The sequence below is a fragment of the Labrus mixtus genome, chromosome 22, assembly GCF_963584025.1.
Source record: "Labrus mixtus chromosome 22, fLabMix1.1, whole genome shotgun sequence".
NCBI lineage: Eukaryota > Metazoa > Chordata > Actinopteri > Labriformes > Labridae > Labrus > Labrus mixtus.
Genome location: NC_083633.1, coordinates 1576582 through 1602893, shown reverse-complemented (window position 1 = coordinate 1602893; position 26312 = coordinate 1576582). Strand labels below are relative to the sequence as shown.

At 48.9% G+C, this 26312-nt stretch overlaps 37 non-coding genes across 37 annotated transcripts; 36 read left to right on the top strand and 1 right to left on the bottom strand.

Moving 5' to 3' along the window:
- Positions 1–382: 382 nt before the first annotated feature.
- On the bottom strand, positions 383–546 carry LOC132957332 (U1 spliceosomal RNA). The gene has a single exon (XR_009666538.1). It is a non-coding gene; the product is annotated as a U1 spliceosomal RNA (small nuclear RNA).
- Positions 547–1212: 666 nt separating this feature from the next.
- Positions 1213–1376, top strand: LOC132956863 (U1 spliceosomal RNA). Its single transcript, XR_009666116.1, has one exon. It is a non-coding gene; the product is annotated as a U1 spliceosomal RNA (small nuclear RNA).
- A 493-nt stretch (positions 1377–1869) lies between these two features.
- LOC132957363 (U2 spliceosomal RNA) lies at positions 1870–2060 on the top strand. The gene has a single exon (XR_009666568.1). It is a non-coding gene; the product is annotated as a U2 spliceosomal RNA (small nuclear RNA).
- Positions 2061–2623: 563 nt separating this feature from the next.
- Positions 2624–2787, top strand: LOC132956851 (U1 spliceosomal RNA). Its single transcript, XR_009666105.1, has one exon. It is a non-coding gene; the product is annotated as a U1 spliceosomal RNA (small nuclear RNA).
- A 493-nt stretch (positions 2788–3280) lies between these two features.
- Positions 3281–3471, top strand: LOC132957362 (U2 spliceosomal RNA). Its single transcript, XR_009666567.1, has one exon. It is a non-coding gene; the product is annotated as a U2 spliceosomal RNA (small nuclear RNA).
- Positions 3472–4034: 563 nt separating this feature from the next.
- Positions 4035–4198, top strand: LOC132956839 (U1 spliceosomal RNA). Its single transcript, XR_009666094.1, has one exon. It is a non-coding gene; the product is annotated as a U1 spliceosomal RNA (small nuclear RNA).
- A 493-nt stretch (positions 4199–4691) lies between these two features.
- Positions 4692–4882, top strand: LOC132956835 (U2 spliceosomal RNA). Its single transcript, XR_009666090.1, has one exon. It is a non-coding gene; the product is annotated as a U2 spliceosomal RNA (small nuclear RNA).
- Positions 4883–5455: 573 nt separating this feature from the next.
- LOC132957495 (U1 spliceosomal RNA) lies at positions 5456–5619 on the top strand. The gene has a single exon (XR_009666699.1). It is a non-coding gene; the product is annotated as a U1 spliceosomal RNA (small nuclear RNA).
- A 492-nt stretch (positions 5620–6111) lies between these two features.
- Positions 6112–6302, top strand: LOC132956893 (U2 spliceosomal RNA). Its single transcript, XR_009666146.1, has one exon. It is a non-coding gene; the product is annotated as a U2 spliceosomal RNA (small nuclear RNA).
- A 569-nt stretch (positions 6303–6871) lies between these two features.
- LOC132957484 (U1 spliceosomal RNA) lies at positions 6872–7035 on the top strand. Its single transcript, XR_009666688.1, has one exon. It is a non-coding gene; the product is annotated as a U1 spliceosomal RNA (small nuclear RNA).
- Positions 7036–7528: 493 nt separating this feature from the next.
- Positions 7529–7719, top strand: LOC132957360 (U2 spliceosomal RNA). The gene has a single exon (XR_009666565.1). It is a non-coding gene; the product is annotated as a U2 spliceosomal RNA (small nuclear RNA).
- A 563-nt stretch (positions 7720–8282) lies between these two features.
- On the top strand, positions 8283–8445 carry LOC132957277 (U1 spliceosomal RNA). Its single transcript, XR_009666489.1, has one exon. It is a non-coding gene; the product is annotated as a U1 spliceosomal RNA (small nuclear RNA).
- A 493-nt stretch (positions 8446–8938) lies between these two features.
- LOC132956840 (U2 spliceosomal RNA) lies at positions 8939–9129 on the top strand. The gene has a single exon (XR_009666095.1). It is a non-coding gene; the product is annotated as a U2 spliceosomal RNA (small nuclear RNA).
- A 585-nt stretch (positions 9130–9714) lies between these two features.
- Positions 9715–9878, top strand: LOC132957207 (U1 spliceosomal RNA). Its single transcript, XR_009666422.1, has one exon. It is a non-coding gene; the product is annotated as a U1 spliceosomal RNA (small nuclear RNA).
- Positions 9879–10370: 492 nt separating this feature from the next.
- On the top strand, positions 10371–10561 carry LOC132957359 (U2 spliceosomal RNA). The gene has a single exon (XR_009666564.1). It is a non-coding gene; the product is annotated as a U2 spliceosomal RNA (small nuclear RNA).
- Positions 10562–11134: 573 nt separating this feature from the next.
- LOC132957255 (U1 spliceosomal RNA) lies at positions 11135–11298 on the top strand. Its single transcript, XR_009666467.1, has one exon. It is a non-coding gene; the product is annotated as a U1 spliceosomal RNA (small nuclear RNA).
- A 493-nt stretch (positions 11299–11791) lies between these two features.
- LOC132956838 (U2 spliceosomal RNA) lies at positions 11792–11982 on the top strand. The gene has a single exon (XR_009666093.1). It is a non-coding gene; the product is annotated as a U2 spliceosomal RNA (small nuclear RNA).
- A 585-nt stretch (positions 11983–12567) lies between these two features.
- LOC132957206 (U1 spliceosomal RNA) lies at positions 12568–12731 on the top strand. Its single transcript, XR_009666421.1, has one exon. It is a non-coding gene; the product is annotated as a U1 spliceosomal RNA (small nuclear RNA).
- A 492-nt stretch (positions 12732–13223) lies between these two features.
- LOC132957358 (U2 spliceosomal RNA) lies at positions 13224–13414 on the top strand. The gene has a single exon (XR_009666563.1). It is a non-coding gene; the product is annotated as a U2 spliceosomal RNA (small nuclear RNA).
- A 573-nt stretch (positions 13415–13987) lies between these two features.
- LOC132957254 (U1 spliceosomal RNA) lies at positions 13988–14151 on the top strand. Its single transcript, XR_009666466.1, has one exon. It is a non-coding gene; the product is annotated as a U1 spliceosomal RNA (small nuclear RNA).
- A 493-nt stretch (positions 14152–14644) lies between these two features.
- Positions 14645–14835, top strand: LOC132956837 (U2 spliceosomal RNA). The gene has a single exon (XR_009666092.1). It is a non-coding gene; the product is annotated as a U2 spliceosomal RNA (small nuclear RNA).
- Positions 14836–15420: 585 nt separating this feature from the next.
- LOC132957205 (U1 spliceosomal RNA) lies at positions 15421–15584 on the top strand. The gene has a single exon (XR_009666420.1). It is a non-coding gene; the product is annotated as a U1 spliceosomal RNA (small nuclear RNA).
- A 492-nt stretch (positions 15585–16076) lies between these two features.
- Positions 16077–16267, top strand: LOC132957357 (U2 spliceosomal RNA). Its single transcript, XR_009666562.1, has one exon. It is a non-coding gene; the product is annotated as a U2 spliceosomal RNA (small nuclear RNA).
- Positions 16268–16844: 577 nt separating this feature from the next.
- On the top strand, positions 16845–17008 carry LOC132957473 (U1 spliceosomal RNA). Its single transcript, XR_009666677.1, has one exon. It is a non-coding gene; the product is annotated as a U1 spliceosomal RNA (small nuclear RNA).
- A 493-nt stretch (positions 17009–17501) lies between these two features.
- Positions 17502–17692, top strand: LOC132957323 (U2 spliceosomal RNA). Its single transcript, XR_009666530.1, has one exon. It is a non-coding gene; the product is annotated as a U2 spliceosomal RNA (small nuclear RNA).
- A 575-nt stretch (positions 17693–18267) lies between these two features.
- On the top strand, positions 18268–18431 carry LOC132957462 (U1 spliceosomal RNA). Its single transcript, XR_009666666.1, has one exon. It is a non-coding gene; the product is annotated as a U1 spliceosomal RNA (small nuclear RNA).
- A 493-nt stretch (positions 18432–18924) lies between these two features.
- Positions 18925–19115, top strand: LOC132957284 (U2 spliceosomal RNA). The gene has a single exon (XR_009666493.1). It is a non-coding gene; the product is annotated as a U2 spliceosomal RNA (small nuclear RNA).
- Positions 19116–19688: 573 nt separating this feature from the next.
- On the top strand, positions 19689–19852 carry LOC132957250 (U1 spliceosomal RNA). Its single transcript, XR_009666462.1, has one exon. It is a non-coding gene; the product is annotated as a U1 spliceosomal RNA (small nuclear RNA).
- A 493-nt stretch (positions 19853–20345) lies between these two features.
- LOC132957319 (U2 spliceosomal RNA) lies at positions 20346–20536 on the top strand. Its single transcript, XR_009666526.1, has one exon. It is a non-coding gene; the product is annotated as a U2 spliceosomal RNA (small nuclear RNA).
- Positions 20537–21115: 579 nt separating this feature from the next.
- On the top strand, positions 21116–21279 carry LOC132957236 (U1 spliceosomal RNA). The gene has a single exon (XR_009666448.1). It is a non-coding gene; the product is annotated as a U1 spliceosomal RNA (small nuclear RNA).
- Positions 21280–21771: 492 nt separating this feature from the next.
- LOC132957356 (U2 spliceosomal RNA) lies at positions 21772–21962 on the top strand. The gene has a single exon (XR_009666561.1). It is a non-coding gene; the product is annotated as a U2 spliceosomal RNA (small nuclear RNA).
- A 579-nt stretch (positions 21963–22541) lies between these two features.
- LOC132957451 (U1 spliceosomal RNA) lies at positions 22542–22705 on the top strand. The gene has a single exon (XR_009666655.1). It is a non-coding gene; the product is annotated as a U1 spliceosomal RNA (small nuclear RNA).
- A 493-nt stretch (positions 22706–23198) lies between these two features.
- On the top strand, positions 23199–23389 carry LOC132957315 (U2 spliceosomal RNA). The gene has a single exon (XR_009666522.1). It is a non-coding gene; the product is annotated as a U2 spliceosomal RNA (small nuclear RNA).
- A 573-nt stretch (positions 23390–23962) lies between these two features.
- On the top strand, positions 23963–24126 carry LOC132957439 (U1 spliceosomal RNA). Its single transcript, XR_009666643.1, has one exon. It is a non-coding gene; the product is annotated as a U1 spliceosomal RNA (small nuclear RNA).
- A 492-nt stretch (positions 24127–24618) lies between these two features.
- LOC132957354 (U2 spliceosomal RNA) lies at positions 24619–24809 on the top strand. Its single transcript, XR_009666560.1, has one exon. It is a non-coding gene; the product is annotated as a U2 spliceosomal RNA (small nuclear RNA).
- A 577-nt stretch (positions 24810–25386) lies between these two features.
- LOC132957428 (U1 spliceosomal RNA) lies at positions 25387–25550 on the top strand. The gene has a single exon (XR_009666632.1). It is a non-coding gene; the product is annotated as a U1 spliceosomal RNA (small nuclear RNA).
- A 492-nt stretch (positions 25551–26042) lies between these two features.
- On the top strand, positions 26043–26233 carry LOC132957353 (U2 spliceosomal RNA). Its single transcript, XR_009666559.1, has one exon. It is a non-coding gene; the product is annotated as a U2 spliceosomal RNA (small nuclear RNA).
- The last annotated feature ends 79 nt before the right edge of the window (positions 26234–26312 follow it).

Genomic DNA, 26312 nt, shown 5'->3' with positions numbered 1-26312 from the left:
ACCCTTTGATCGAAGCACCTTTAAGACACATGCCTTACGTCAAGCTCTGAAAAATGACTTCAAACCCTCAACCACCAGATTTATCTGCAGCAGACTGAAGTGAACCAGAAGACAGGAGAAGATTGGGGCCTTTTATTGGCCCACAGCCGTTCTGTAAGGCAGATGTGCCGTGACTGGGATTTCACATTGATCAGAGCAAGGGCTGCTGAATCTGAAACAAATTTGATTGACGAGCGATATTGTGATCTAGCACTAGCAAAGAAACTGGCTGTGCATAGCTTTAAGCCACCTTTGAAATTCTTGTCGTCTGTCTGTCGCTACAGCCAGGTTGGAAGGCAGCGTGTCCCTATCTGTTTCCCCCTTATTACTTTTGACAATCCATCAGGGGAGAGCGCGAACGCAGTCCCCCACTACCACAAATTATGCAGTCGAGATTCCCACATTTGGGGAATTCGCATAGGTCAGCCCCGCCGGAGTGCAATGGCCAAGCCTCGCCATGGGTGAACCACCTTCTTGATCATGGTATCTCCCCTGCCAGGTAAGTATGAGTTGTACGGCTCAGGGCAAAAGGAGTCCTTCACAGGACCATCGCCCTCACTGACGGTCCCAACAACATGCAAACCACCGAAATCAGAGTTTTCTGCACTGGGTGTCCCTTCTACTTGTCCTCAACACAGAAGAAAGTTTTGTGTTGAGGCCCGGTAGGGCTTGTCTTTCTACATTCAAGTGGAGAAATAAGGCTCACCATTCTAACAGGAAGTGCCACACTTCCACATCAAAGCCGACCGATAGCTACCGCCAGTGTGTGTGTGTGTGTGTGTGTTTTTTTACCGCCAACAAAAGAACAGTCGAAGCAGCAGCTAGGCCAGAAACACTTTGCAACAATAACTGTTGATATGTTATTGTGTGTCTGTGTGCTACTACAGCAATAGCATACACAGAGTGGCAAATGGGGGAACTGGCACACAAATAACCCCCAACCTGACTAAAATTCCAGTTCATTTCAAAAAGCTTGAGTCCCGGCAGCATGTCAACGCAGTGACAAAGCCAGGCCAGACTCACACACACATTTCTCTTAAACGTGTGTTGAGGACAAGTAGAAGGGACACCCAGTGCAGAAAACTCTGATTTCGGTGGTTTGCATGTTGTTGGGACCGTCAGTGAGGGCGATGGTCCTGTGAAGGAGTCCTTTTGCCCTGAGCTGTACAACTCATACTTACCTGGCAGGGGAGATACCATGATCAAGAAGGTGGTTCACCCATGGCGAGGCCTGGCCATTGCACTCCGGCGGGGCTGACCTATGCGAATTCCCCAAATGTGGGAATCTCGACTGCATAATTTGTGGTAGTGGGGGACTGCGTTCGCGCTCTCCCCTGATGGATTGTCAAAAGTATTAAGGGGGAAACAGATAGGGAGACGCTGCCTTCCAACCTGGCTGTAGTGACAGACAGACGACAAAAATTTCAAAGGTGGCTTAAAGCTATGCACAGCCAGTTTCTTCGCTAGTGCTAGATCACAATATCGCTCGTCAATCAACTTTGTTTCAGATTCAGCAGCCCTTGCTCTGATCAATGTGAAATCCCAGTCACGGCACATCTGCCTTACAGAACGGCTGTGGGCCAATAAAAGGCCCCAATCTTCTCCTGTCTTCTGGTTCACTTCAGTCTGCTGCAGATAAATCTGGTGGTTGAGGGTTTGAAGTCATTTTTCAGAGCTTGACGTAAGGCATGTGTCTTAAAGGTGCTTCGATCAAAGGGTTTGCTCTTCCGTTTTTAGCGATCGTCACTGAAAAGCAACGCTCGCTTGCCGGGGCCATGGGCGAGGAGGACTGTATGGGGAATGTGATGCCGGCCTTAGCCTATCAGGGGCATCGCTTCTCGGCCTTTTGGCTAAGATCAAGTGTAGTATCTGTTCTTATCAGTTTAATATCTGATACGTCCCCTACCCGGGGACCATATATTAAATTGATTTTTGGACTTGGGAGATGGAACAGGGGCTTGCTCCGTCCACTCCACGCATCGACCCGGTATTGCAGTACCTCCGGGAACGGTGCACCCTCCTCTCTTCAGTGTTTAAAATAATCCTTTCTTTCCGCTGCGTTTAAGAGAAATGTGTGTGTGAGTCTGGCCTGGCTTTGTCACTGCGTTGACATGCTGCCGGGACTCAAGCTTTTTGAAATGAACTGGAATTTTAGTCAGGTTGGGGGTTATTTGTGTGCCAGTTCCCCCATTTGCCACTCTGTGTATGCTATTGCTGTAGTAGCACACAGACACACAATAACATATCAACAGTTATTGTTGCAAAGTGTTTCTGGCCTAGCTGCTGCTTCGACTGTTCTTTTGTTGGCGGTAAAAAAACACACACACACTGGCGGTAGCTATCGGTCGGCTTTGATGTGGAAGTGTGGCACTTCCTGTTAGAATGGTGAGCCTTATTTCTCCACTTGAATGTAGAAAGACAAGCCCTACCGGGCCTCAACACAAAACTTTCCTCTGTGTTGAGGACAAGTAGAAGGGACACCCAGTGCAGAAAACTCTGATTTCGGTGGTTTGCATGTTGTTGGGACCGTCAGTGAGGGCGATGGTCCTGTGAAGGACTCCTTTTGCCCTGAGCCGTACAACTCATACTTACCTGGCAGGGGAGATACCATGATCAAGAAGGTGGTTCACCCATGGCGAGGCCTGGCCATTGCACTCCGGCGGGGCTGACCTATGCGAATTCCCCAAATGTGGGAATCTCGACTGCATAATTTGTGGTAGTGGGGGACTGCGTTCGCGCTCTCCCCTGATGGATTGTCAAAAGTAATAAGGGGGAAACAGATAGGGAGACGCTGCCTTCCAACCTGGCTGTAGCGACAGACAGACGACAAGAATTTCAAAGGTGGCTTAAAGCTATGCACAGCCAGTTTCTTTGCTAGTGCTAGATCACAATATCGCTCGTCAATCAACTTTGTTTCAGATTCAGCAGCCCTTGCTCTGATCAATGTGAAATCCCAGTCACGGCACATCTGCCTTACAGAACGGCTGTGGGCCAATAAAAGGCCCCAATCTTCTCCTGTCTTCTGGTTCACTTCAGTCTGCTGCAGATAAATCTGGTGGTTGAGGGTTTGAAGTCATTTTTCAGAGCTTGACGTAAGGCATGTGTCTTAAAGGTGCTTCGATCAAAGGGTTTGCTCTTCCGTTTTTAGCGATCGTCACTGAAAAGCAACGCTCGCTTGCCGGGGCCATGGGCGAGGAGGACTGTATGGGGAATGTGATGCCGGCCTTAGCCTATCAGGGGCATCGCTTCTCGGCCTTTTGGCTAAGATCAAGTGTAGTATCTGTTCTTATCAGTTTAATATCTGATACGTCCCCTACCCGGGGACCATATATTAAATTGATTTTTGGACTTGGGAGATGGAACAGGGGCTTGCTCCGTCCACTCCACGCATCGACCCGGTATTGCAGTACCTCCGGGAACGGTGCACCCTCCTCTCTTCAGTGTTTAAAATAATCCTTTCTTTCCGCTGCGTTTAAGAGAAATGTGTGTGTGAGTCTGGCCTGGCTTTGTCACTGCGTTGACATGCTGCCGGGACTCAAGCTTTTTGAAATGAACTGGAATTTTAGTCAGGTTGGGGGTTATTTGTGTGCCAGTTCCCCCATTTGCCACTCTGTGTATGCTATTGCTGTAGTAGCACACAGACACACAATAACATATCAACAGTTATTGTTGCAAAGTGTTTCTGGCCTAGCTGCTGCTTCGACTGTTCTTTTGTTGGCGGTAAAAAAACACACACACACTGGCGGTAGCTATCGGTCGGCTTTGATGTGGAAGTGTGGCACTTCCTGTTAGAATGGTGAGCCTTATTTCTCCACTTGAATGTAGAAAGACAAGCCCTACCGGGCCTCAACACAAAACTTTCCTCTGTGTTGAGGACAAGTAGAAGGGACACCCAGTGCAGAAAACTCTGATTTCGGTGGTTTGCATGTTGTTGGGACCGTCAGTGAGGGCGATGGTCCTGTGAAGGAGTCCTTTTGCCCTGAGCCGTACAACTCATACTTACCTGGCAGGGGAGATACCATGATCAAGAAGGTGGTTCACCCATGGCGAGGCCTGGCCATTGCACTCCGGCGGGGCTGACCTATGCGAATTCCCCAAATGTGGGAATCTCGACTGCATAATTTGTGGTAGTGGGGGACTGCGTTCGCGCTCTCCCCTGATGGATTGTCAAAAGTATTAAGGGGGAAACAGATAGGGAGACGCTGCCTTCCAACCTGGCTGTAGTGACAGACAGACGACAAAAATTTCAAAGGTGGCTTAAAGCTATGCACAGCCAGTTTCTTCGCTAGTGCTAGATCACAATATCGCTCGTCAATCAACTTTGTTTCAGATTCAGCAGCCCTTGCTCTGATCAATGTGAAATCCCAGTCACGGCACATCTGCCTTACAGAACGGCTGTGGGCCAATAAAAGGCCCCAATCTTCTCCTGTCTTCTGGTTCACTTCAGTCTGCTGCAGATAAATCTGGTGGTTGAGGGTTTGAAGTCATTTTTCAGAGCTTGACGTAAGGCATGTGTCTTAAAGGTGCTTCGATCAAAGGGTTTGCTCTTCCGTTTTTAGCGATCGTCACTGAAAAGCAACGCTCGCTTGCCGGGGCCATGGGCGAGGAGGACTGTATGGGGAATGTGATGCCGGCCTTAGCCTATCAGGGGCATCGCTTCTCGGCCTTTTGGCTAAGATCAAGTGTAGTATCTGTTCTTATCAGTTTAATATCTGATAGGTCCCCTACCCGGGGACCATATATTAAATTGATTTTTGGACTTGGGAGATGGAACAGGGGCTTGCTCCGTCCACTCCACGCATCGACCCGGTATTGCAGTACCTCCGGGAACGGTGCACCCTCCTCTCTTCAGTGTTTAAAATAATCCTTTCTTTCCGCTGCGTTTAAGAGAAATGTGTGTGTGAGTCTGGCCTGGCTTTGTCACTGCGTTGACATGCTGCCGGGACTCAAGCTTTTTGAAATGAACTGGAATTTTAGTCAGGTTGGGGGTTATTTGTGTGCCAGTTCCCCCATTTGCCACTCTGTGTATGCTATTGCTGTAGTAGCACACAGACACACAATAACATATCAACAGTTATTGTTGCAAAGTGTTTCTGGCCTAGCTGCTGCTTCGACTGTTCTTTTGTTGGCGGTAAAAAAACACACACACACACACACACACTGGCGGTAGCTATCGGTCGGCTTTGATGTGGAAGTGTGGCACTTCCTGTTAGAATGGTGAGCCTTATTTCTCCACTTGAATGTAGAAAGACAAGCCCTACCGGGCCTCAACACAAAACTTTCCTCTGTGTTGAGGACAAGTAGAAGGGACACCCAGTGCAGAAAACTCTGATTTCGGTGGTTTGCATGTTGTTGGGACCGTCAGTGAGGGCGATGGTCCTGTGAAGGACTCCTTTTGCCCTGAGCCGTACAACTCATACTTACCTGGCAGGGGAGATACCATGATCAAGAAGGTGGTTCACCCATGGCGAGGCCTGGCCATTGCACTCCGGCGGGGCTGACCTATGCGAATTCCCCAAATGTGGGAATCTCGACTGCATAATTTGTGGTAGTGGGGGACTGCGTTCGCGCTCTCCCCTGATGGATTGTCAAAAGTAATAAGGGGGAAACAGATAGGGACACGCTGCCTTCCAACCTGGCTGTAGCGACAGACAGACGACAAGAATTTCAAAGGTGGCTTAAAGCTATGCACAGCCAGTTTCTTTGCTAGTGCTAGATCACAATATCGCTCGTCAATCAACTTTGTTTCAGATTCAGCAGCCCTTGCTCTGATCAATGTGAAATCCCAGTCACGGCACATCTGCCTTACAGAACGGCTGTGGGCCAATAAAAGGCCCCAATCTTCTCCTGTCTTTTGGTTCACTTCAGTCTGCTGCAGATAAATCTGGTGGTTGAGGGTTTGAAGTCATTTTTCAGAGCTTGACGTAAGGCATGTGTCTTAAAGGTGCTTCGATCAAAGGGTTTGCTCTTCCGTTTTACCGATCGTCACTGAAAAGCAACGCTCGCTTGCCGGGGCCATGGGCGAGGAGGACTGTATGGGGAATGTGATGCCGGCCTTAGCCTATCAGGGGCATCGCTTCTTGGCCTTTTGGCTAAGATCAAGTGTAGTATCTGTTCTTATCAGTTTGATATCTGATACGTCCCCTACCCGGGGACCATATATTAAATTGATTTTTGGACTTGGGAGATGGAACAGGGGCTTGCTCCGTCCACTCCACGCATCGACCCGGTATTGCAGTACCTCCGGGAACGGTGCACCCTCCTCTCTTCAGTGTTTAAAATAATCCTTTCTTTCCGCTGCGTTTAAGAGAAATGTGTGTGTGAGTCTGGCCTGGCTTTGTCACTGCGTTGACATGCTGCCGGGACTCAAGCTTTTTGAAATGAACTGGAATTTTAGTCAGGTTGGGGGTTATTTGTGTGCCAGTTCCCCCATTTGCCACTCTGTGTATGCTATTGCTGTAGTAGCACACAGACACACAATAACATATCAACAGTTATTGTTGCAAAGTGTTTCTGGCCTAGCTGCTGCTTCGACTGTTCTTTTGTTGGCGGTAAAAAAACACACACACACACACACTGGCGGTAGCTATCGGTCGGCTTTGATGTGGAAGTGTGGCACTTCCTGTTAGAATGGTGAGCCTTATTTCTCCACTTGAATGTAGAAAGACAAGCCCTACCGGGCCTCAACACAAAACTTTCCTCTGTGTTGAGGACAAGTAGAAGGGACACCCAGTGCAGAAAACTCTGATTTCGGTGGTTTGCATGTTGTTGGGACCGTCAGTGAGGGCGACGGTCCTGTGAAGGACTCCTTTTGCCCTGAGCCGTACAACTCATACTTACCTGGCAGGGGAGATACCATGATCAAGAAGGTGGTTCACCCATGGCGAGGCCTGGCCATTGCACTCCGGCGGGGCTGACCTATGCGAATTCCCCAAATGTGGGAATCTCGACTGCATAATTTGTGGTAGTGGGGGACTGCGTTCGCGCTCTCCCCTGATGGATTGTCAAAAGTATTAAGGGGGAAACAGATAGGGAGACGCTGCCTTCCAACCTGGCTGTAGTGACAGACAGACGACAAAAATTTCAAAGGTGGCTTAAAGCTATGCACAGCCAGTTTCTTCGCTAGTGCTAGATCACAATATCGCTCGTCAATCAACTTTGTTTCAGATTCAGCAGCCCTTGCTCTGATCAATGTGAAATCCCAGTCACGGCACATCTGCCTTACAGAACGGCTGTGGGCCAATAAAAGGCCCCAATCTTCTCCTGTCTTCTGGTTCACTTCAGTCTGCTGCAGATAAATCTGGTGGTTGAGGGTTTGAAGTCATTTTTCAGAGCTTGACGTAAGGCATGTGTCTTAAAGGTGCTTCGATCAAAGGGTTTGCTCTTCCGTTTTTAGCGATCGTCACTGAAAAGCAACGCTCGCTTGCCGGGGCCATGGGCGAGGAGGACTGTATGGGGAATGTGATGCCGGCCTTAGCCTATCAGGGGCATCGCTTCTCGGCCTTTTGGCTAAGATCAAGTGTAGTATCTGTTCTTATCAGTTTAATATCTGATACGTCCCCTACCCGGGGACCATATATTAAATTGATTTTTGGACTTGGGAGATGGAACAGGGGCTTGCTCCGTCCACTCCACGCATCGACCCGGTATTGCAGTACCTCCGGGAACGGTGCACCCTCCTCTCTTCAGTGTTTAAAATAATCCTTTCTTTCCGCTGCGTTTAAGAGAAATGTGTGTGTGAGTCTGGCCTGGCTTTGTCACTGCGTTGACATGCTGCCGGGACTCAAGCTTTTTGAAATGAACTGGAATTTTAGTCAGGTTGGGGGTTATTTGTGTGCCAGTTCCCCCATTTGCCACTCTGTGTATGCTATTGCTGTAGTAGCACACAGACACACAATAACATATCAACAGTTATTGTTGCAAAGTGTTTCTGGCCTAGCTGCTGCTTCGACTGTTCTTTTGTTGGCGGTAAAAAAACACACACACACTGGCGGTAGCTATCGGTCGGCTTTGATGTGGAAGTGTGGCACTTCCTGTTAGAATGGTGAGCCTTATTTCTCCACTTGAATGTAGAGAGACAAGCCCTACCGGGCCTCAACACAAAACTTTCCTCTGTGTGGAGGACAAGTAGAAGGGACACCCAGTGCAGAAAACTCTGATTTTGGTGGTTTGCATGTTGTTGGGACCGTCAGTGAGGGCGATGGTCCTGTGAAGGACTCCTTTTGCCCTGAGCCGTACAACTCATACTTACCTGGCAGGGGAGATACCATGATCAAGAAGGTGGTTCACCCATGGCGAGGCCTGGCCATTGCACTCCGGCGGGGCTGACCTATGCGAATTCCCCAAATGTGGGAATCTCAACTGCATAATTTGTGGTAGGAGGGACTGCGTTCGCGCTCTCCCCTGATGGATTGTCAAAAGTAATAAGGGGGAAACAGATAGGGACACGCTGCCTTCCAACCTGGCTGTAGCGACAGACAGACGACAAGAATTTCAAAGGTGGCTTAAAGCTATGCACAGCCAGTTTCTTTGCTAGTGCTAGATCACAATATCGTTCGTCAATCAACTTTGTTTCAGATTCAGCAGCCCTTGCTCTGATCAATGTGAAATCCCAGTCACGGCACATCTGCCTTACAGAACGGCTGTGGGCCAATAAAAGGCCCCAATCTTCTCCTGTCTTTTGGTTCACTTCAGTCTGCTGCAGATAAATCTGGTGGTTGAGGGTTTGAAGTCATTTTTCAGAGCTTGACGTAAGGCATGTGTCTTAAAGGTGCTTCGATCAAAGGGTTTGCTCTTCCGTTTTTAGCGATCGTCACTGAAAAGCAACGCTCGCTTGCCGGGGCCATGGGCGAGGAGGACTGTATGGGGAATGTGATGCCGGCCTTAGCCTATCAGGGGCATCGCTTCTCGGCCTTTTGGCTAAGATCAAGTGTAGTATCTGTTCTTATCAGTTTGATATCTGATACGTCCCCTACCCGGGGACCATATATTAAATTGATTTTTGGACTTGGGAGATGGAACAGGGGCTTGCTCCGTCCACTCCACGCATCGACCCGGTATTGCAGTACCTCCGGGAACGGTGCACCCTCCTCTCTTCAGTGTTTAAAATAATCCTTTCTTTCCGCTGCGTTTAAGAGAAATGTGTGTGTGAGTCTGGCCTGGCTTTGTCACTGCGTTGACATGCTGCCGGGACTCAAGCTTTTTGAAATGAACTGGAATTTTAGTCAGGTTGGGGGTTATTTGTGTGCCAGTTCCCCCATTTGCCACTCTGTGTATGCTATTGCTGTAGTAGCACACAGACACACAATAACATATCAACAGTTATTGTTGCAAAGTGTTTCTGGCCTAGCTGCTGCTTCGACTGTTCTTTTGTTGGCGGTAAAAAAACACACACACACACACACACACACACACACACACTGGCGGTAGCTATCGGTCGGCTTTGATGTGGAAGTGTGGCACTTCCTGTTAGAATGGTGAGCCTTATTTCTCCACTTGAATGTAGAGAGACAAGCCCTACCGGGCCTCAACACAAAACTTTCCTCTGTGTGGAGGACAAGTAGAAGGGACACCCAGTGCAGAAAACTCTGATTTTGGTGGTTTGCATGTTGTTGGGACCGTCAGTGAGGGCGATGGTCCTGTGAAGGACTCCTTTTGCCCTGAGCCGTACAACTCATACTTACCTGGCAGGGGAGATACCATGATCAAGAAGGTGGTTCACCCATGGCGAGGCCTGGCCATTGCACTCCGGCGGGGCTGACCTATGCGAATTCCCCAAATGTGGGAATCTCAACTGCATAATTTGTGGTAGTGGGGGACTGCGTTCGCGCTCTCCCCTGATGGATTGTCAAAAGTAATAAGGGGGAAACAGATAGGGACACGCTGCCTTCCAACCTGGCTGTAGCGACAGACAGACGACAAGAATTTCAAAGGTGGCTTAAAGCTATGCACAGCCAGTTTCTTTGCTAGTGCTAGATCACAATATCGTTCGTCAATCAACTTTGTTTCAGATTCAGCAGCCCTTGCTCTGATCAATGTGAAATCCCAGTCACGGCACATCTGCCTTACAGAACGGCTGTGGGCCAATAAAAGGCCCCAATCTTCTCCTGTCTTTTGGTTCACTTCAGTCTGCTGCAGATAAATCTGGTGGTTGAGGGTTTGAAGTCATTTTTCAGAGCTTGACGTAAGGCATGTGTCTTAAAGGTGCTTCGATCAAAGGGTTTGCTCTTCCGTTTTACCGATCGTCACTGAAAAGCAACGCTCGCTTGCCGGGGCCATGGGCGAGGAGGACTGTATGGGGAATGTGATGCCGGCCTTAGCCTATCAGGGGCATCGCTTCTCGGCCTTTTGGCTAAGATCAAGTGTAGTATCTGTTCTTATCAGTTTAATATCTGATACGTCCCCTACCCGGGGACCATATATTAAATTGATTTTTGGACTTGGGAGATGGAACAGGGGCTTGCTCCGTCCACTCCACGCATCGACCCGGTATTGCAGTACCTCCGGGAACGGTGCACCCTCCTCTCTTCAGTGTTTAAAATAATCCTTTCTTTCCGCTGCGTTTAAGAGAAATGTGTGTGTGAGTCTGGCCTGGCTTTGTCACTGCGTTGACATGCTGCCGGGACTCAAGCTTTTTGAAATGAACTGGAATTTTAGTCAGGTTGGGGGTTATTTGTGTGCCAGTTCCCCCATTTGCCACTCTGTGTATGCTATTGCTGTAGTAGCACACAGACACACAATAACATATCAACAGTTATTGTTGCAAAGTGTTTCTGGCCTAGCTGCTGCTTCGACTGTTCTTTTGTTGGCGGTAAAAAAACACACACACACACACACACACTGGCGGTAGCTATCGGTCGGCTTTGATGTGGAAGTGTGGCACTTCCTGTTAGAATGGTGAGCCTTATTTCTCCACTTGAATGTAGAAAGACAAGCCCTACCGGGCCTCAACACAAAACTTTCCTCTGTGTTGAGGACAAGTAGAAGGGACACCCAGTGCAGAAAACTCTGATTTCGGTGGTTTGCATGTTGTTGGGACCGTCAGTGAGGGCGATGGTCCTGTGAAGGACTCCTTTTGCCCTGAGCCGTACAACTCATACTTACCTGGCAGGGGAGATACCATGATCAAGAAGGTGGTTCACCCATGGCGAGGCCTGGCCATTGCACTCCGGCGGGGCTGACCTATGCAAATTCCCCAAATGTGGGAATCTCGACTGCATAATTTGTGGCAGTGGGGGACTGCGTTCGCGCTCTCCCCTGATGGATTGTCAAAAGTAATAAGGGGGAAACAGATAGGGAGACGCTGCCTTCCAACCTGGCTGTAGCGACAGACAGACGACAAGAATTTCAAAGGTGGCTTAAAGCTATGCACAGCCAGTTTCTTTGCTAGTGCTAGATCACAATATCGCTCGTCAATCAACTTTGTTTCAGATTCAGCAGCCCTTGCTCTGATCAATGTGAAATCCCAGTCACGGCACATCTGCCTTACAGAACGGCTGTGGGCCAATAAAAGGCCCCAATCTTCTCCTGTCTTCTGGTTCACTTCAGTCTGCTGCAGATAAATCTGGTGGTTGAGGGTTTGAAGTCATTTTTCAGAGCTTGACGTAAGGCATGTGTCTTAAAGGTGCTTCGATCAAAGGGTTTGCTCTTCCGTTTTTAGCGATCGTCACTGAAAAGCAACGCTCGCTTGCCGGGGCCATGGGCGAGGAGGACTGTATGGGGAATGTGATGCCGGCCTTAGCCTATCAGGGGCATCGCTTCTCGGCCTTTTGGCTAAGATCAAGTGTAGTATCTGTTCTTATCAGTTTGATATCTGATACGTCCCCTACCCGGGGACCATATATTAAATTGATTTTTGGACTTGGGAGATGGAACAGGGGCTTGCTCCGTCCACTCCACGCATCGACCCGGTATTGCAGTACCTCCGGGAACGGTGCACCCTCCTCTCTTCAGTGTTTAAAATAATCCTTTCTTTCCGCTGCGTTTAAGAGAAATGTGTGTGTGAGTCTGGCCTGGCTTTGTCACTGCGTTGACATGCTGCCGGGACTCAAGCTTTTTGAAATGAACTGGAATTTTAGTCAGGTTGGGGGTTATTTGTGTGCCAGTTCCCCCATTTGCCACTCTGTGTATGCTATTGCTGTAGTAGCACACAGACACACAATAACATATCAACAGTTATTGTTGCAAAGTGTTTCTGGCCTAGCTGCTGCTTCGACTGTTCTTTTGTTGGCGGTAAAAAAACACACACACACACACACACACACACACACACACTGGCGGTAGCTATCGGTCGGCTTTGATGTGGAAGTGTGGCACTTCCTGTTAGAATGGTGAGCCTTATTTCTCCACTTGAATGTAGAGAGACAAGCCCTACCGGGCCTCAACACAAAACTTTCCTCTGTGTGGAGGACAAGTAGAAGGGACACCCAGTGCAGAAAACTCTGATTTTGGTGGTTTGCATGTTGTTGGGACCGTCAGTGAGGGCGATGGTCCTGTGAAGGACTCCTTTTGCCCTGAGCCGTACAACTCATACTTACCTGGCAGGGGAGATACCATGATCAAGAAGGTGGTTCACCCATGGCGAGGCCTGGCCATTGCACTCCGGCGGGGCTGACCTATGCGAATTCCCCAAATGTGGGAATCTCAACTGCATAATTTGTGGTAGTGGGGGACTGCGTTCGCGCTCTCCCCTGATGGATTGTCAAAAGTAATAAGGGGGAAACAGATAGGGACACGCTGCCTTCCAACCTGGCTGTAGCGACAGACAGACGACAAGAATTTCAAAGGTGGCTTAAAGCTATGCACAGCCAGTTTCTTTGCTAGTGCTAGATCACAATATCGTTCGTCAATCAACTTTGTTTCAGATTCAGCAGCCCTTGCTCTGATCAATGTGAAATCCCAGTCACGGCACATCTGCCTTACAGAACGGCTGTGGGCCAATAAAAGGCCCCAATCTTCTCCTGTCTTTTGGTTCACTTCAGTCTGCTGCAGATAAATCTGGTGGTTGAGGGTTTGAAGTCATTTTTCAGAGCTTGACGTAAGGCATGTGTCTTAAAGGTGCTTCGATCAAAGGGTTTGCTCTTCCGTTTTACCGATCGTCACTGAAAAGCAACGCTCGCTTGCCGGGGCCATGGGCGAGGAGGACTGTATGGGGAATGTGATGCCGGCCTTAGCCTATCAGGGGCATCGCTTCTCGGCCTTTTGGCTAAGATCAAGTGTAGTATCTGTTCTTATCAGTTTAATATCTGATACGTCCCCTACCCGGGGACCATATATTAAATTGATTTTTGGACTTGGGAGATGGAACAGGGGCTTGCTCCGTCCACTCCACGCATCGACCCGGTATTGCAGTACCTCCGGGAACGGTGCACCCTCCTCTCTTCAGTGTTTAAAATAATCCTTTCTTTCCGCTGCGTTTAAGAGAAATGTGTGTGTGAGTCTGGCCTGGCTTTGTCACTGCGTTGACATGCTGCCGGGACTCAAGCTTTTTGAAATGAACTGGAATTTTAGTCAGGTTGGGGGTTATTTGTGTGCCAGTTCCCCCATTTGCCACTCTGTGTATGCTATTGCTGTAGTAGCACACAGACACACAATAACATATCAACAGTTATTGTTGCAAAGTGTTTCTGGCCTAGCTGCTGCTTCGACTGTTCTTTTGTTGGCGGTAAAAAAACACACACACACACACACACACTGGCGGTAGCTATCGGTCGGCTTTGATGTGGAAGTGTGGCACTTCCTGTTAGAATGGTGAGCCTTATTTCTCCACTTGAATGTAGAAAGACAAGCCCTACCGGGCCTCAACACAAAACTTTCCTCTGTGTTGAGGACAAGTAGAAGGGACACCCAGTGCAGAAAACTCTGATTTCGGTGGTTTGCATGTTGTTGGGACCGTCAGTGAGGGCGATGGTCCTGTGAAGGACTCCTTTTGCCCTGAGCCGTACAACTCATACTTACCTGGCAGGGGAGATACCATGATCAAGAAGGTGGTTCACCCATGGCGAGGCCTGGCCATTGCACTCCGGCGGGGCTGACCTATGCAAATTCCCCAAATGTGGGAATCTCGACTGCATAATTTGTGGCAGTGGGGGACTGCGTTCGCGCTCTCCCCTGATGGATTGTCAAAAGTAATAAGGGGGAAACAGATAGGGAGACGCTGCCTTCCAACCTGGCTGTAGCGACAGACAGACGACAAGAATTTCAAAGGTGGCTTAAAGCTATGCACAGCCAGTTTCTTTGCTAGTGCTAGATCACAATATCGCTCGTCAATCAACTTTGTTTCAGATTCAGCAGCCCTTGCTCTGATCAATGTGAAATCCCAGTCACGGCACATCTGCCTTACAGAACGGCTGTGGGCCAATAAAAGGCCCCAATCTTCTCCTGTCTTCTGGTTCACTTCAGTCTGCTGCAGATAAATCTGGTGGTTGAGGGTTTGAAGTCATTTTTCAGAGCTTGACGTAAGGCATGTGTCTTAAAGGTGCTTCGATCAAAGGGTTTGCTCTTCCGTTTTTAGCGATCGTCACTGAAAAGCAACGCTCGCTTGCCGGGGCCATGGGCGAGGAGGACTGTATGGGGAATGTGATGCCGGCCTTAGCCTATCAGGGGCATCGCTTCTCGGCCTTTTGGCTAAGATCAAGTGTAGTATCTGTTCTTATCAGTTTGATATCTGATACGTCCCCTACCCGGGGACCATATATTAAATTGATTTTTGGACTTGGGAGATGGAACAGGGGCTTGCTCCGTCCACTCCACGCATCGACCCGGTATTGCAGTACCTCCGGGAACGGTGCACCCTCCTCTCTTCAGTGTTTAAAATAATCCTTTCTTTCCGCTGCGTTTAAGAGAAATGTGTGTGTGAGTCTGGCCTGGCTTTGTCACTGCGTTGACATGCTGCCGGGACTCAAGCTTTTTGAAATGAACTGGAATTTTAGTCAGGTTGGGGGTTATTTGTGTGCCAGTTCCCCCATTTGCCACTCTGTGTATGCTATTGCTGTAGTAGCACACAGACACACAATAACATATCAACAGTTATTGTTGCAAAGTGTTTCTGGCCTAGCTGCTGCTTCGACTGTTCTTTTGTTGGCGGTAAAAAAACACACACACACACACACACACACACACACACACTGGCGGTAGCTATCGGTCGGCTTTGATGTGGAAGTGTGGCACTTCCTGTTAGAATGGTGAGCCTTATTTCTCCACTTGAATGTAGAGAGACAAGCCCTACCGGGCCTCAACACAAAACTTTCCTCTGTGTGGAGGACAAGTAGAAGGGACACCCAGTGCAGAAAACTCTGATTTTGGTGGTTTGCATGTTGTTGGGACCGTCAGTGAGGGCGATGGTCCTGTGAAGGACTCCTTTTGCCCTGAGCCGTACAACTCATACTTACCTGGCAGGGGAGATACCATGATCAAGAAGGTGGTTCACCCATGGCGAGGCCTGGCCATTGCACTCCGGCGGGGCTGACCTATGCGAATTCCCCAAATGTGGGAATCTCAACTGCATAATTTGTGGTAGTGGGGGACTGCGTTCGCGCTCTCCCCTGATGGATTGTCAAAAGTAATAAGGGGGAAACAGATAGGGACACGCTGCCTTCCAACCTGGCTGTAGCGACAGACAGACGACAAGAATTTCAAAGGTGGCTTAAAGCTATGCACAGCCAGTTTCTTTGCTAGTGCTAGATCACAATATCGTTCGTCAATCAACTTTGTTTCAGATTCAGCAGCCCTTGCTCTGATCAATGTGAAATCCCAGTCACGGCACATCTGCCTTACAGAACGGCTGTGGGCCAATAAAAGGCCCCAATCTTCTCCTGTCTTTTGGTTCACTTCAGTCTGCTGCAGATAAATCTGGTGGTTGAGGGTTTGAAGTCATTTTTCAGAGCTTGACGTAAGGCATGTGTCTTAAAGGTGCTTCGATCAAAGGGTTTGCTCTTCCGTTTTACCGATCGTCACTGAAAAGCAACGCTCGCTTGCCGGGGCCATGGGCGAGGAGGACTGTATGGGGAATGTGATGCCGGCCTTAGCCTATCAGGGGCATCGCTTCTCGGCCTTTTGGCTAAGATCAAGTGTAGTATCTGTTCTTATCAGTTTAATATCTGATACGTCCCCTACCCGGGGACCATATATTAAATTGATTTTTGGACTTGGGAGATGGAACAGGGGCTTGCTCCGTCCACTCCACGCATCGACCCGGTATTGCAGTACCTCCGGGAACGGTGCACCCTCCTCTCTTCAGTGTTTAAAATAATCCTTTCTTTCCGCTGCGTTTAAGAGAAATGTGTGTGTGAGTCTGGCCTGGCTTTGTCACTGCGTTGACATGCTGCCGGGACTCAAGCTTTTTGAAATGAACTGGAATTTTAGTCAGGTTGGGGGTTATTTGTGTGCCAGTTCCCCCATTTGCCACTCTGTGTATGCTATTGCTGTAGTAGCACACAGACACACAATAACATATCAACAGTTATTGTTGCAAAGTGTTTCTGGCCTAGCTGCTGCTTCGACTGTTCTTTTGTTGGCGGTAAAAAAACACACACACACACACACACACACACTGGCGGTAGCTATCGGTCGGCTTTGATGTGGAAGTGTGGCACTTCCTGTTAGAATGGTGAGCCTTATTTCTCCACTTGAATGTAGAAAGACAAGCCCTACCGGGCCTCAACACAAAACTTTCCTCTGTGTTGAGGACAAGTAGAAGGGACACCCAATGCAGAAAAATCTGATTTCGGTGGTTTGCATGTTGTTGGGACCGTCAGTGAGGGCGACGGTCCTGTGAAGGACTCCTTTTGCCCTGAGCCGTACAACTCATACTTACCTGGCAGGGGAGATACCATGATCAAGAAGGTGGTTCACCCATGGCGAGGCCTGGCCATTGCACTCCGGCGGGGCTGACCTATGCGAATTCCCCAAATGTGGGAATCTCGACTGCATAATTTGTGGTAGTGGGGGACTGCGTTCGCGCTCTCCCCTGATGGATTGTCAAAAGTAATAAGGGGGAAACAGATAGGGACACGCTGCCTTCCAACCTGGCTGTAGCGACAGACAGACGACAAGAATTTCAAAGGTGGCTTAAAGCTATGCACAGCCAGTTTCTTTGCTAGTGCTAGATCACAATATCGCTCGTCAATCAACTTTGTTTCAGATTCAGCAGCCCTTGCTCTGATCAATGTGAAATCCCAGTCACGGCACATCTGCCTTACAGAACGGCTGTGGGCCAATAAAAGGCCCCAATCTTCTCCTGTCTTTTGGTTCACTTCAGTCTGCTGCAGATAAATCTGGTGGTTGAGGGTTTGAAGTCATTTTTCAGAGCTTGACGTAAGGCATGTGTCTTAAAGGTGCTTCGATCAAAGGGTTTGCTCTTCCGTTTTTAGCGATCGTCACTGAAAAGCAACGCTCGCTTGCCGGGGCCATGGGCGAGGAGGACTGTATGGGGAATGTGATGCCGGCCTTAGCCTATCAGGGGCATCGCTTCTCGGCCTTTTGGCTAAGATCAAGTGTAGTATCTGTTCTTATCAGTTTAATATCTGATACGTCCCCTACTCGGGGACCATATATTAAATTGATTTTTGGACTTGGGAGATGGAACAGGGGCTTGCTCCGTCCACTCCACGCATCGACCCGGTATTGCAGTACCTCCGGGAACGGTGCACCCTCCTCTCTTCAGTGTTTAAAATAATCCTTTCTTTCTGCTGCGTTTAAGAGAAATGTGTGTGTGAGTCTGGCCTGGCTTTGTCACTGCGTTGACATGCTGCCGGGACTCAAGCTTTTTGAAATGAACTGGAATTTTAGTCAGGTTGGGGGTTATTTGTGTGCCAGTTCCCCCATTTGCCACTCTGTGTATGCTATTGCTGTAGTAGCACACAGACACACAATAACATATCAACAGTTATTGTTGCAAAGTGTTTCTGGCCTAGCTGCTGCTTCGACTGTTCTTTTGTTGGCGGTAAAAAAACACACACACACACACACACACACTGGCGGTAGCTATCGGTCGGCTTTGATGTGGAAGTGTGGCACTTCCTGTTAGAATGGTGAGCCTTATTTCTCCACTTGAATGTAGAAAGACAAGCCCTACCGGGCCTCAACACAAAACTTTCCTCTGTGTTGAGGACAAGTAAAAGGGACACCCAGTGCAGAAAACTCTGATTTCAGTGGTTTGCATGTTGTTGGGACCGTCAGTGAGGGCGATGGTCCTGTGAAGGACTCCTTTTGCCCTGAGCCGTACAACTCATACTTACCTGGCAGGGGAGATACCATGATCAAGAAGGTGGTTCACCCATGGCGAGGCCTGGCCATTGCACTCCGGCGGGGCTGACCTATGCGAATTCCCCAAATGTGGGAATCTCGACTGCATAATTTGTGGTAGTGGGGGACTGCGTTCGCGCTCTCCCCTGATGGATTGTCAAAAGTAATAAGGGGGAAACAGATAGGGAGACGCTGCCTTCCAACCTGGCTGTAGTGACAGACAGACGACAAGAATTTCAAAGGTGGCTTAAAGCTATGCACAGCCAGTTTCTTTGCTAGTGCTAGATCACAATATCGCTCGTCAATCAAATTTGTTTCAGATTCAGCAGCCCTTGCTCTGATCAATGTGAAATCCCAGTCACGGCACATCTGCCTTACAGAACGGCTGTGGGCCAATAAAAGGCCCCAATCTTCTCCTGTCTTCTGGTTCACTTCAGTCTGCTGCAGATAAATCTGGTGGTTGAGGGTTTGAAGTCATTTTTCAGAGCTTGACGTAAGGCATGTGTCTTAAAGGTGCTTCGATCAAAGGGTTTGCTCTTCCGTTTTTAGCGATCGTCACTGAAAAGCAACGCTCGCTTGCCGGGGCCATGGGCGAGGAGGACTGTATGGGGAATGTGATGCCGGCCTTAGCCTATCAGGGGCATCGCTTCTCGGCCTTTTGGCTAAGATCAAGTGTAGTATCTGTTCTTATCAGTTTAATATCTGATACGTCCCCTATCCGGGGACCATATATTAAATTGATTTTTGGACTTGGGAGATGGAACAGGGGCTTGCTCCGTCCACTCCACGCATCGACCCGGAATTGCAGTACCTCCGGGAACGGTGCACCCTCCTCTCTTCAGTGTTTAAAATAATCCTTTCTTTCCGCTGCGTTTAAGAGAAATGTGTGTGTGAGTCTGGCCTGGCTTTGTCACTGCGTTGACATGCTGCCGGGACTCAAGCTTTTTGAAATGAACTGGAATTTTAGTCAGGTTGGGGGTTATTTGTGTGCCAGTTCCCCCATTTGCCACTCTGTGTATGCTATTGCTGTAGTAGCACACAGACACACAATAACATATCAACAGTTATTGTTGCAAAGTGTTTCTGGCCTAGCTGCTGCTTCGACTGTTCTTTTGTTGGCGGTAAAAAAACACACACACACACACACACACTGGCGGTAGCTATCGGTCGGCTTTGATGTGGAAGTGTGGCACTTCCTGTTAGAATGGTGAGCCTTATTTCTCCACTTGAATGTAGAAAGACAAGCCCTACCGGGCCTCAACACAAAACTTTCTTCTGTGTTGAGGACAAGTAGAAGGGACACCCAGTGCAGAAAACTCTGATTTCGGTGGTTTGCATGTTGTTGGGACCGTCAGTGAGGGCGATGGTCCTGTGAAGGACTCCTTTTGCCCTGAGCCGTACAACTCATACTTACCTGGCAGGGGAGATACTATGATCAAGAAGGTGGTTCACCCATCGCGAGGCCTGGCCATTGCACTCCGGCAGGGCTGACCTATGCGAATTCCCCAAATGTGGGAATCTCGACTGCATAATTTGTGGTAGTGGGGGACTGCGTTCGCGCTCTCCCCTGATGGATTGTCAAAAGTAATAAGGGGGAATCAGATAGGGAGACGCTGCCTTCCAACCTGGCTGTAGTGACAGACAGACGACAAGAATTTCAAAGGTGGCTTAAAGCTATGCACAGCCAGTTTCTTTGCTAGTGCTAGATCACAATATCGCTCGTCAATCAAATTTGTTTCAGATTCAGCAGCCCTTGCTCTGATCAATGTGAAATCCCAGTCACGGCACATCTGCCTTACAGAACGGCTGTGGGCCAATAAAAGGCCCCAATCTTCTCCTGTCTTCTGGTTCACTTCAGTCTGCTGCAGATAAATCTGGTGGTTGAGGGTTTGAAGTCATTTTTCAGAGCTTGACGTAAGGCATGTGTCTTAAAGGTGCTTCGATCAAAGGGTTTGCTCTTCCGTTTTTAGCGATCGTCACTGAAAAGCAACGCTCGCTTGCCGGGGCCATGGGCGAGGAGGACTGTATGGGGAATGTGATGCCGGCCTTAGCCTATCAGGGGCATCGCTTCTCGGCCTTTTGGCTAAGATCAAGTGTAGTATCTGTTCTTATCAGTTTAATATCTGATACGTCCCCTACCCGGGGACCATATATTAAATTGATTTTTGGACTTGGGAGATGGAACAGGGGCTTGCTCCGTCAACTCCACGCATTGACCCGGTATTGCAGTACCTCCGGGAACGGTGCACCCTCCTCTCTTCAGTGTTTAAAATAATCCTTTCTTTCCGCTGCGTTTAAGAGAAATGTGTGTGTGAGTCTGGCCTGGCTTTGTCACTGCGTTGACATGCTGCCGGGACTCAAGCTTTTTGAAATGAACTGGAATTTTAGTCAGGTTGGGGGTTATTTGTGTGCCAGTTCCCCCATTTGCCACTCTGTGTATGCTATTGCTGTAGTAGCACACAGACACACAATAACATATCAACAGTTATTGTTGCAAAGTGTTTCTGGCCTAGCTGCTGCTTCGACTGTTCTTTTGTTGGCGGTAAAAAAACACACACACACACACACACACACACACTGGCGGTAGCTATCGGTCGGCTTTGATGTGGAAGTGTGGCACTTCCTGTTAGAATGGTGAGCCTTATTTCTCCACTTGAATGTAGAAAGACAAGCCCTACCGGGCCTCAACACAAAACTTTCCTCTGTGTTGAGGACAAGTAGAAGGGACACCCAGTGCACAAAACTCTGATTTCGGTGGTTTGCATGTTGTTGGGACCGTCAGTGAGGGCGATGGTCCTGTGAAGGACTCCTTTTGCCCTGAGCCGTACAACTCATACTTACCTGGCAGGGGAGATACCATGATCAAGAAGGTGGTTCACCCATGGCGAGGCCTGGCCATTGCACTCCGGCGGGGCTGACCTATGCAAATTCCCCAAATGTGGGAATCTCGACTGCATAATTTGTGGTAGTGGGGGACTGCGTTCGCGCTCTCCCCTGATGGATTGTCAAAAGTAATAAGGGGGAAACAGATAGGGAGACGCTGCCTTCCAACCTGGCTGTAGCGACAGACAGACGACAAGAATTTCAAAGGTGGCTTAAAGCTATGCACAGCCAGTTTCTTTGCTAGTGCTAGATCACAATATCGCTCGTCAATCAAATTTGTTTCCGATTCAGCAGCCCTTGCTCTGATCAATGTGAAATCCCAGTCACGGCACATCTGCCTTACAGAACGGCTGTGGGCCAATAAAAGGCCCCAATCTTCTCCTGTCTTTTGGTTCACTTCAGTCTGCTGCAGATAAATCTGGTGGTTGAGGGTTTGAAGTCATTTTTCAGAGCTTGACGTAAGGCATGTGTCTTAAAGGTGCTTCGATCAAAGGGTTTGCTCTTCCGTTTTACCGATCGTCACTGAAAAGCAACGCTCGCTTACCGGGGCCATGGGCGAGGAGGACTGTATGGGGAATGTGATGCCGGCCTTAGACTGTCAGGGGCATCGCTTCTCGGCCTTTTGGCTAAGATCAAGTGTAGTATCTGTTCTTATCAGTTTAATATCTGATACGTCCCCTACCCGGGGACCATATATTAAATTGATTTTTGGACTTGGGAGATGGAACAGGGGCTTGCTCCGTCCACTCCACGCATCGACCCGGTATTGCAGTACCTCCGGGAACGGTGCACCCTCCTCTCTTCAGTGTTTAAAATAATCCTTTCTTTCCGCTGCGTTTAAGAGAAATGTGTGTGTGAGTCTGGCCTGGCTTTGTCACTGCGTTGACATGCTGCCAGGACTCAAGCTTTTTGAAATGAACTGGAATTTTAGTCAGGTTGGGGGTTATTTGTGTGCCAGTTCCCCCATTTGCCACTCTGTGTATGCTATTGCTGTAGTAGCACACAGACACACAATAACATATCAACAGTTATTGTTGCAAAGTGTTTCTGGCCTAGCTGCTGCTTCGACTGTTCTTTTGTTGGCGGTAAAAAAACACACACACACACACACACACACACACTGGCGGTAGCTATCGGTCGGCTTTGATGTGGAAGTGTGGCACTTCCTGTTAGAATGGTGAGCCTTATTTCTCCACTTGAATGTAGAAAGACAAGCCCTACCGGGCCTCAACACAAAACTTTCCTCTGTGTTGAGGACAAGTAGAAGGGACACCCAGTGCAGAAAACTCTGATTTCGGTGGTTTGCATGTTGTTGGGACCGTCAGTGAGGGCGATGGTCCTGTGAAGGACTCCTTTTGCCCTGAGCCGTACAACTCATACTTACCTGGCAGGGGAGATACCATGATCAAGAAGGTGGTTCACCCATGGCGAGGCCTGGCCATTGCACTCCGGCGGGGCTGACCTATGCGAATTCCCCAAATGTGGGAATCTCGACTGCATAATTTGTGGTAGTGGGGGACTGCGTTCGCGCTCTCCCCTGATGGATTGTCAAAAGTAATAAGGGGGAAACAGATAGGGAGACGCTGCCTTCCAACCTGGCTGTAGCGACAGACAGACGACAAGAATTTCAAAGGTGGCTTAAAGCTATGCACAGCCAGTTTCTTTGCTAGTGCTAGATCACAATATCGCTCGTCAATCAAATTTGTTTCAGATTCAGCAGCCCTTGCTCTGATCAATGTGAAATCCCAGTCACGGCACATCTGCCTTACAGAACGGCTGTGGGCCAATAAAAGACCCCAATCTTCTCCTGTCTTCTGGTTCACTTCAGTCTGCTGCAGATAAATCTGGTGGTTGAGGGTTTGAAGTCATTTTTCAGAGCTTGACGTAAGGCATGTGTCTTAAAGGTGCTTCGATCAAAGGGTTTGCTCTTCCCTTTTTAGCGATCGTCACTGAAAAGCAACGCTCGCTTGCCGGGGCCATGGGCGAGGAGGACTGTATGGGGAATGTGATGCCGGCCTTAGCCTATCAGGGGCATCGCTTCTCGGCCTTTTGGCTAAGATCAAGTGTAGTATCTGTTCTTATCAGTTTAATATCTGATACGTCCCCTACCCGGGGACCATATATTAAATTGATTTTTGGACTTGGGAGATGGAACAGGGGCTTGCTCCGTCCACTCCACGCATCGACCCGGTATTGCAGTACCTCCGGGAACGGTGCACCCTCTTCTCTTCAGTGTTTAAAATAATCCTTTCTTTCCGCTGCGTTTAAGAGAAATGTGTGTGTGAGTCTGGCCTGGCTTTGTCACTGCGTTGACATGCTGCCGGGACTCAAGCTTTTTGAAATGAACTGGAATTTTAGTCAGGTTGGGGGTTATTTGTGTGCCAGTTCCCCCATTTGCCACTCTGTGTATGCTATTGCTGTAGTAGCACACAGACACACAATAACATATCAACAGTTATTGTTGCAAAGTGTTTCTGGCCTAGCTGCTGCTTCGACTGTTCTTTTGTTGGCGGTAAAAAAACACACACACACACACACACACTGGCGGTAGCTATCGGTCGGCTTTGATGTGGAAGTGTGGCACTTCCTGTTAGAATGGTGAGCCTTATTTCTCCACTTGAATGTAGAAAGACAAGCCCTACCGGGCCTCAACACAAAACTTTCCTCTGTGTTGAGGACAAGTAGAAGGGACACCCAGTGCAGAAAACTCTGATTTCGGTGGTTTGCATGTTGTTGGGACCGTCAGTGAGGGCGATGGTCCTGTGAAGGACTCCTTTTGCCCTGAGCCGTACAACTCATACTTACCTGGCAGGGGAGATACCATGATCAAGAAGGTGGTTCACCCATGGCGAGGCCTGGCCATTGCACTCCGGCGGGGCTGACCTATGCGAATTCCCCAAATGTGGGAATCTCGACTGCATAATTTGTGGTAGTGGGGGACTGCGTTCGCGCTCTCCCCTGATGGATTGTCAAAAGTAATAAGGGGGAAACAGATAGGGACACGCTGCCTTCCAACCTGGCTGTAGCGACAGACAGACGACAAGAATTTCAAAGGTGGCTTAAAGCTATGCACAGCCAGTTTCTTTGCTAGTGCTAGATCACAATATCGCTCGTCAATCAACTTTGTTTCAGATTCAGCAGCCCTTGCTCTGATCAATGTGAAATCCCAGTCACGGCACATCTGCCTTACAGAACGGCTGTGGGCCAATAAAAGGCCCCAATCTTCTCCTGTCTTTTGGTTCACTTCAGTCTGCTGCAGATAAATCTGGTGGTTGAGGGTTTGAAGTCATTTTTCAGAGCTTGACGTAAGGCATGTGTCTTAAAGGTGCTTCGATCAAAGGGTTTGCTCTTCCGTTTTACCGATCGTCACTGAAAAGCAACGCTCGCTTACCGGGGCCATGGGCGAGGAGGACTGTATGGGGAATGTGATGCCGTCCTTAGCCTATCAGGGGCATCGCTTCTCGGCCTTTTGGCTAAGATCAAGTGTAGTATCTGTTCTTATCAGTTTAATATCTGATACGTCCCCTACCCGGGGACCATATATTAAATTGATTTTTGGACTTGGGAGATGGAACAGGGGCTTGCTCCGTCCACTCCACGCATCGACCCGGTATTGCAGTACCTCCGGGAACGGTGCACCCTCCTCTCTTCAGTGTTTAAAATAATCCTTTCTTTCCGCTGCGTTTAAGAGAAATGTGTGTGTGAGTCTGGCCTGGCTTTGTCACTGCGTTGACATGCTGCCGGGACTCAAGCTTTTTGAAATGAACTGGAATTTTAGTCAGGTTGGGGGTTATTTGTGTGCCAGTTCCCCCATTTGCCACTCTGTGTATGCTATTGCTGTAGTAGCACACAGACACACAATAACATATCAACAGTTATTGTTGCAAAGTGTTTCTGGCCTAGCTGCTGCTTCGACTGTTCTTTTGTTGGCGGTAAAAAAACACACACACACACACACACACACACTGGCGGTAGCTATCGGTCGGCTTTGATGTGGAAGTGTGGCACTTCCTGTTAGAATGGTGAGCCTTATTTCTCCACTTGAATGTAGAAAGACAAGCCCTACCGGGCCTCAACACAAAACTTTCCTCTGTGTTGAGGACAAGTAGAAGGGACACCCAGTGCAGAAAACTCTGATTTCGGTGGTTTGCATGTTGTTGGGACCGTCAGTGAGGGCGATGGTCCTGTGAAGGACTCCTTTTGCCCTGAGCCGTACAACTCATACTTACCTGGCAGGGGAGATACCATGATCAAGAAGGTGGTTCACCCATGGCGAGGCCTGGCCATTGCACTCCGGCGGGGCTGACCTATGCGAATTCCCCAAATGTGGGAATCTCGACTGCATAATTTGTGGTAGTGGGGGACTGCGTTCGCGCTCTCCCCTGATGGATTGTCAAAAGTAATAAGGGGGAAACAGATGGGGAGACGCTGCCTTCCAACCTGGCTGTAGCGACAGACAGACGACAAGAATTTCAAATGTGGCTTAAAGCTATGCACAGCCAGTTTCTTTGCTAGTGCTAGATCACAATATCGCTCGTCAATCAAATTTGTTTCAGATTCAGCAGCCCTTGCTCTGATCAATGTGAAATCCCAGTCACGGCACATCTGCCTTACAGAACGGCTGTGGGCCAATAAAAGGCCCCAATCTTCTCCTTTCTTTTGGTTCACTTCAGTCTGCTGCAGATAAATCTGGTGGTTGAGGGTTTGAAGTCATTTTTCAGAGCTTGACGTAAGGCATGTGTCTTAAAGGTGCTTCGATCAAAGGGTTTGCTCTTCCGTTTTACCGATCGTCACTGAAAAGCAACGCTCGCTTACCGGGGCCATGGGCGAGGAGGACTGTATGGGGAATGTGATGCCGGCCTTAGACTGTCAGGGGCATCGCTTCTCGGCCTTTTGGCTAAGATCAAGTGTAGTATCTGTTCTTATCAGTTTAATATCTGATACGTCCCCTACCCGGGGACCATATATTAAATTGATTTTTGGACTTGGGAGATGGAACAGGGGCTTGCTCCGTCCACTCCACGCATCGACCCGGTATTGCAGTACCTCCGGGAACGGTGCACCCTCCTCTCTTCAGTGTTTAAAATAATCCTTTCTTTCCGCTGCGTTTAAGAGAAATGTGTGTGTGAGTCTGGCCTGGCTTTGTC